At 45.5% G+C, this 6,578-nt stretch overlaps 1 long non-coding RNA gene across 1 annotated transcript; it reads right to left on the bottom strand.

The window, feature by feature from the left end:
* Nucleotides 1–332: 332 nt before the first annotated feature.
* Nucleotides 333–4,135, bottom strand: LOC104677323. The gene is made up of 2 exons (XR_750031.1): nucleotides 3,897–4,135; nucleotides 333–2,021 (listed from the first exon to the last, which is right to left on the bottom strand). It is a non-coding gene; the product is annotated as an uncharacterized LOC104677323 (long non-coding RNA).
* Between the last annotated feature and the right edge of the window lie 2,443 nt (nucleotides 4,136–6,578).

The following is a 6,578-nucleotide window of genomic DNA, read 5'->3' as shown; positions in this document are numbered from 1 at the left end:
TTTCCCTTAAAGAAAAGGAAACTCACTAGACTCTCTGACCAAGTTTAGGTTGTAAAATTGGGGTGTTGACAAAAAGCCCATGGATCAATTAGAAGACCTCTCACAGTCTTGCACTCTCTCTCTCGCTCTCTCTTTTTATTTTTTGTGAGACAGAGTCTTGCTCGGTCTCCTAGACTGGCGTGCAGTGGTGTGATCTTGGCTCACTGCAACCTCTGCCTCCAGGGTTCAAGTGATTCTCCTGCCCCTGCCTCAGCCTCCTGAGTAGCTGGAATTACAGGCATGCACCATCATGCCTGGCTAATTTTTTTTTTTTTTTTTTTTTTTTTTTTTTAGTAGAGGTGGGGTTTTGTCATATTGGCCAGACTGGTCTCGAAGTCCTGGCCTCAAGTAATCCACCCACCTTGGCCTCCCAAAGTACTGGGAATACAGGTGTGAGCCACTGCATCCGGCCTCTCAGAGTCTCTTTTAACCCTTGTATTTTCCTTGTCATTTCCTTATAAGAGTATGGTGGTGGACAGAGTTTTGATCTAGAGTCAAAACTTGGGGTTTCATTCTCAGCCATGCTGTCACAGGCTGTGTGGCTCTGGCAGGGTAGGACACGTCATCGCTCTGAGCCTTGGTCTCTTCCTTGTCATAGGGATTAAATGAGGTAATTGATGAGAAGAACTTGGGCCTCACTGAATGGTCAATAATTGGTAGAAATCAGGTCACAAAATCTATGTGTGGGATTTTGGCATCAGCTGTCACAGACAGAGTTGTTATTTGGGCTTTTTCCTACATCCAATTTCTTCCTTAAAAGAAAACCACAAGCAAAAAACAAGAAGCGCAGAGGCAAAATAAGCTTCAACTCTCCCTACAGAAATGTTTCTGAGGGTTATTAGCTCAGCCATTTTCCATTAGCAAAAATAAATCACTCAGAAACATCTGGGTCACATTCGTCAGGAATTTGCTCTGTGCCGGCATTTCATTTTCAAACCCAGAGGACATTTTGGACCTATTGCCATGCCCTTGAGAAAACAGAAGGGTTCCAGAGCCCACCAGGGCTCCCACTTCCCTATCTCTCTTTTTCATTTCTGAAAAACTCAGAGGCAATGGCAGCCAGACAACGTTTGGGTGGGCTGGTAAAGAGAGTCCCTTTCTGGCTGCAGACAACTCCCTTTCTGCCAGCTCTCAGGCCTGTGCACCTGGCCCCGAGCCCTGAGGGTAAGGATTTGGGGTGGTGGTGGGAGCTAGAGACTCATGGTGCCATGTGGACAGGCAGTGAGGCGTCTCCAGGTCAGAAGGCATGGGGTTGCTATGGCAGGACCCCTCTGCCATGGGAAATTTCCTGCTGTTTAGAACTAGCCCTTCTGCCCGCAGCTCTTGGTTCCCAAGTAGTTCTCACAGTTCAGCACAAAATTTGCCAGCTGAGGGAGAGATTCAGCCAACCCGAGCAGGTCCCTGAGGGGCTGATGTACTCTGGAGATGGTTGTCTGTGCCTGATGTCTCCAGTCGGTGCCATGGGAGACAGGTGAGCTGAGAAGGATGTAATTGTTCACTGGCCTTCAGCCACGCAGTCAACTAATAACAACTACATGTTCATGGTATTTGCCCTAAGAGGGTGAAACCTGGGCAGTGAAGCAGGGGGTGAAGAGAGGATGCAGAGGGGACGTGATTCAAGGGGAGCAGGGCTGGGGGCAGAGGCAGAAGTCGGGAGCTTAGGGATCAATTAGGCAAAAAGATTCCATATTGATTTTTCTATGAAATGACTATTTTACCATTTATACTGCAAAACAACATTAGGCCTGTCAAAGGCCATCATTCTAAATGTGTACAGTCAGAACACCAACTAACAGCTGAGCGGAATTAATTACCTCTCCCCAAGACAGCTTCAACCATTTGTTAACTGTTTTATGCCTCGAGCCCTTCACTTCTCAGCATCATCCTCCTGTTTCTTCTGCCAATTTCACACCTGCTGCCAGGTAAACCTTCATAAAGCACGCTTCCTGCCCTGCCGCTCCTGTGCAATGTTTCCTTATAGCCTGGGGAATCAAATCTGGGGGAAAACAAATTCTGTGGCTCATAGTTCCCAGCTTCCCGCCCACAACTGCCTGGTGGACGACAGAGGAATTGTTAGAATTCTACTTTAATAGTTGAGTAAATGGAGGCACAGTGAGGTTGAGTGCTTAGCACCTCAGGCCCCTCTGCCCCACCCAGCCAGCTGCCTCTCATGATACCCAGATCTCCGCTCACCTAATGTCCTCCCCAAGTTCTTCAGGTAGGGGCTGACTTTACCAACTTTGAAGGCTGACAATGCCACCTGCACCAGCTCTTCTCCCACTTTCCAGTCCCTTCCTTTCCCTAAGGCCACTCTGAAGAACCATCCCCAGCCTTACCTAACCTGCAGTCCTCTGCTATTACTTACTACCACCACCCTATCTCCTCTAGTTCCCACTGGCTCCCCAGCCTCCGACTCACTGGGCTTCCCATGGTCTAAGTTTGTGACATGTTAATTTAGCCACCTTATTTATATTGAGGAAACACAGTACCAGCACTTATCCATTGTCCAAACCTGAAATTTAGCTAAAATCTGCATCCCAGGCAAAAGAGAGCATGGCTCAGTTGAAGGATGGGGTGGATGGTGTACAGGGGAGATGGGACCTTGCGTTGCCCTTCAAGTAACAAGGGGATGGGTTCCCAACCCTTGATATTCATTCTTGCTTGAAGGAGTTGACAGGCTACCATGGAAAAAGCACTGAACTTGAGAGCCGAGCAGCTTGGTTCTGCCAACTTTCTATGACTTTGGGCAAGCTACTCTCCCCTCTTTGCCTCAGATTCACCGCAGCTTAAAAAAGGATTGACCAAGATGTCCTCTAAAGTTCTGAGTGTGACTCTCTAGAAGACCCAGACGCATTGGATTAACACCATCTGTAAGTGAAGTTCCCACCTGAGAGATGGTCTTGGTTGGTTCCGTAGCCTACCTATTATAGAATCGTCTCCAGGGTTGGTAGCTGCCCTTAGTTTCCCAGGAAAGATCTCAGCTACCTGCCTTCCATCCTGGCATGAGATCTGGGATTAATTTTCTTCCAGAGACAGAGATAAAAATAAATCATGCCCTGCTCCCCAATCAGTCTGCACATCTTGTTCCTCATAAGCAGCAAGACCAAGTGAATACAGGGCTGTTGAGGCTCCCAGGTCCTGATATGGAGGCAGGGGCCCAGGCAGGCATATGGCTAGCAGGGCGGCTGCACTCAGAGTGTTATTTTCAAAACTGAAGTGGAATCTGCTTCAGGCCCGAGCATGGTAGGTGGTCTCCATTCTTGGATCATAAATCACTGAAGGTAACTATTTTTCCTGGCCTCACTTGTGACCCAGTATAATGTTATTATGATTGGAAGGATGGTGGAAAAGGGATTTTTTTTTCTGCTGTTCTAATCTCCAGGGTATATAAATCTTTGTACTTTCACAGTCCCAGGGACCATGTGTGATGCTGTAGAGAGCATACAGGAATGACTCCCTCAGGTGCTGGTGAGGTTCTCTGCCACTAACTCACTTGTATTTTCTAAGCCACAATTTTTCTCATCTGTAACAGGAGTTGTAGCTAGTGGTTCTCATTCTAGGCCTCAATGATTTTCTGAAAAAAGGTGTTCATGAAACCAACTCAAAGGATCAAGTCTACTAATATCTTTGACTGACATTGGAGTCCTCTCATAACTTGGTCTCCAGTGGTCCTTCCACCTTCATTTCCAACCATCTCTCTGCTCTGCTCTCTCATTTCACCTAGTTCTCTTCAATGTGGCTCACTGTTTCACACTTTCAAGCTCTGGCACGCACGGATTCGTCTACTTAAAATTTCTATTTTAAAATCTCCTGTACCTGATGAAATCTTTTCATTTAAAGCCCATTTCCCATCTTACCTTCTCTGTGGAGACTTCCTAATCTCCTTCTGGCCTGATCGATTAATGATTTTGTTCTCTGGGTGCTCCCAGAGCTGTAGGTAATTACCTCCACCGTAGTGTTCATGTACAGAGCCTGACACCAATCAGACCCTGGGCGGAGTTCCCTCCACAGTCTCCAGTGTCAAAAAGTTCCTATGTTCATAATCTGTGGCCCCAGAATGTGGCTGTATTTGGAGATAGGGCCTGTAAGGGGAAATTAACATAAATGAGATCATTACAGTGGTCCTTAGTCCAGTCTGACTGGGGTCCTTAAGAGAAGAGCAAGTTTGGACAAAGATTGGTGTCCTTATGAGAAGAGGGAGTTTAGATACAAACATTGTAGAGGCAAGATGATGTGAAGAGACAGAGAAGATGCCATCTACAAACCAAGGAGAGAGGCCTGGAACAGATTCTTCCCGTATAGTCCTCAGAAGGAACCAACACTGCTGACACCTAGTCTTGAACTTCTGGCCTCCAGTACTGTGAGAAAATAATGTCTGTTGTGTAAGCCACTCAGTCTGTGGTACTTTGTTAAGGCAGCCCTCCCTTGCCAGCCAAGACGGACCCTTCCCACACATGGTCCCCATGAGTCTCCACCTCGAGGCGGGGAGCTCCTGGAGGCCCTTGAGGCAGGGTCTGTGTTTTATTCTTATTATTTTTTAATGTTTCGAAATCCAGAATTCACTGTTTCTCAAAGCACGTCTCAGACCTCTTGTACCAGAATCAGTGTTTTCTAAACTGTAGTTTTGGTCACAAAATTAGCATAGTGAGTCACAACTAGCATTAAAAAAACATGAATCAGATTAAAAAACAAGAGCCCAGAATAGGCACATCTGCGTGGCTTGGAGGTCGTAAGGGAAATTATTGGGTAGTTTTATAAAACTTCTGTTTTAGTTGTGTACACGGGGTCACAATATAATCTTTTAAAAAATATTGTGGAGAAAGTTGAAAAACACTGAGCCAAAGGTACTTGTTAAAAACACAGATTTTTTTTTTCTTGCTCCACTAAAACTTTACTCCCGTTGATTAACAACTCCCCATGTTCCCCTCCCCCAACCCCTGGCAACCACCATTTATTCTGATTCTATGAATTTGACTATTTCAGGTACCTTGCATAAGGGGAATCATACAGTATTTGTCCTTCTGTGACTGGATTATTTCACTTAGCATACTGTTTTCAAGGTTCATCCGTATTGTTGAATATTTTTTTTCTTTTTGAGATTGAGTCTTGCTCTGTCACCCAGGCTGGAGTGCAGTGGCATGATCTTGGCTCACTGCAACCTCTGCCTCCTGGGTTCAAGTGATTCCCTCGCCTCAGCTTTGAGTAGTTGGGATTACAGGCACGTGCCACCACGCCCGGATAATTTTTGTGTTTTTTAGTAGAGAGGGGGTTTCGCCATGTTTCCCAGGCTTGTCATGAACTCCTGGGTTCAAGCAATTCACCCGCCTCAGCCTCCCGAAGTGTTGGGATTACAGGCATGAGCCACCATGTCTGGCCAGTATATAGCACGTTTTCTTTATCTACCTATAGTCAACAAAAATGTACTGTACATTTAAAACTTTAAGAGGGTAGATCTCATGTTAAGTATCCCACAATACTTTTAAAAATGAAGCTATTTGGACATTACCCCAGACTTACTGAATTTGAATCACAAGTAAGTGTGGCCTTGGAATCTACATTGTGTCTAGAAAATTCTTATGCACATTAAAATTGGAAAATTATTCCTAGTACCTAAGGCCAGTGTGAGGCACAGAATTATCACAAAATTCATATTTATTGAGCCAGCCTAGCATCATTTTGGTGCCAGTTATTTGTATTTTCATACTATCCAAAGAACTGGTGGAATAATAGCTAAGAAGAATATCAATGCAAAACCAACATAACAATTACTGGATCAATTTCTGATATGTAACTCAAAATAATTGAAAGGAATTTAAATTACTTGCTAAAGGACCTAAAAGCTTTTGTGTGTCATTTTCTCATTTATCTTTGAACCCACCCTAGGAAATGGGCATCACTGTTGCCGTTTTTTGGATGATGAATCTGAAATTTAGAGAGAAGTGACATGCCAAGGTCACACCACTAGGAAATGGCAGAGCTGGGCTGTAAATCCAAACCTCATTCCATGCTGCCTGACACTGGTCCTTGGTTCTCCTGAGACCCTTTCTGGCCGTGGCTATTGATGAGGCTCTTAAAAGAAGTCAATGCTGTTCCTGGCTGCTCCTGGGAGATTAGACTTCCCATCCTGACTCAGAGAAAAAGCATTTTCCTGTGGTGTGGGGCCAGGTAGAGCCCCACAGGGACTACCAGGGGCAAACCAGTCCATGTATTTGGCCTGGGCTATGAGAGACTTTTACCTATCAAGGACCCCCAAAACACAGGTTTTGCAGTGACTAACAGTACCCACTGTCACAAAGCCAACTCCTTTTCTGCCACAATGAGTCAAGAATGAATGGTTTGAGGCTTGATTTAGAGACAAGGCATTTAACTCAGAGAACTCAAAGAGACCACAAACCAGGGAGGTTCCAGGCCCTGCTGATATGGTTTGCTTCTGTATCCCCACCCAAATCTCATCTTGTAGCTCCCATAATTCCCACGTGTTGTGGGAGGCACCTGGTGGGAGATGATTGAATCATGGGTGTGGGTCTTTCCTGTGCTGT

This window comes from Rhinopithecus roxellana, chromosome 9 (assembly GCF_007565055.1).
Source record: "Rhinopithecus roxellana isolate Shanxi Qingling chromosome 9, ASM756505v1, whole genome shotgun sequence".
NCBI lineage: Eukaryota > Metazoa > Chordata > Mammalia > Primates > Cercopithecidae > Rhinopithecus > Rhinopithecus roxellana.
The sequence above is the reverse complement of the archived record's forward strand: the minus strand, read 5'-3'. Positions and strand labels throughout refer to the sequence as shown.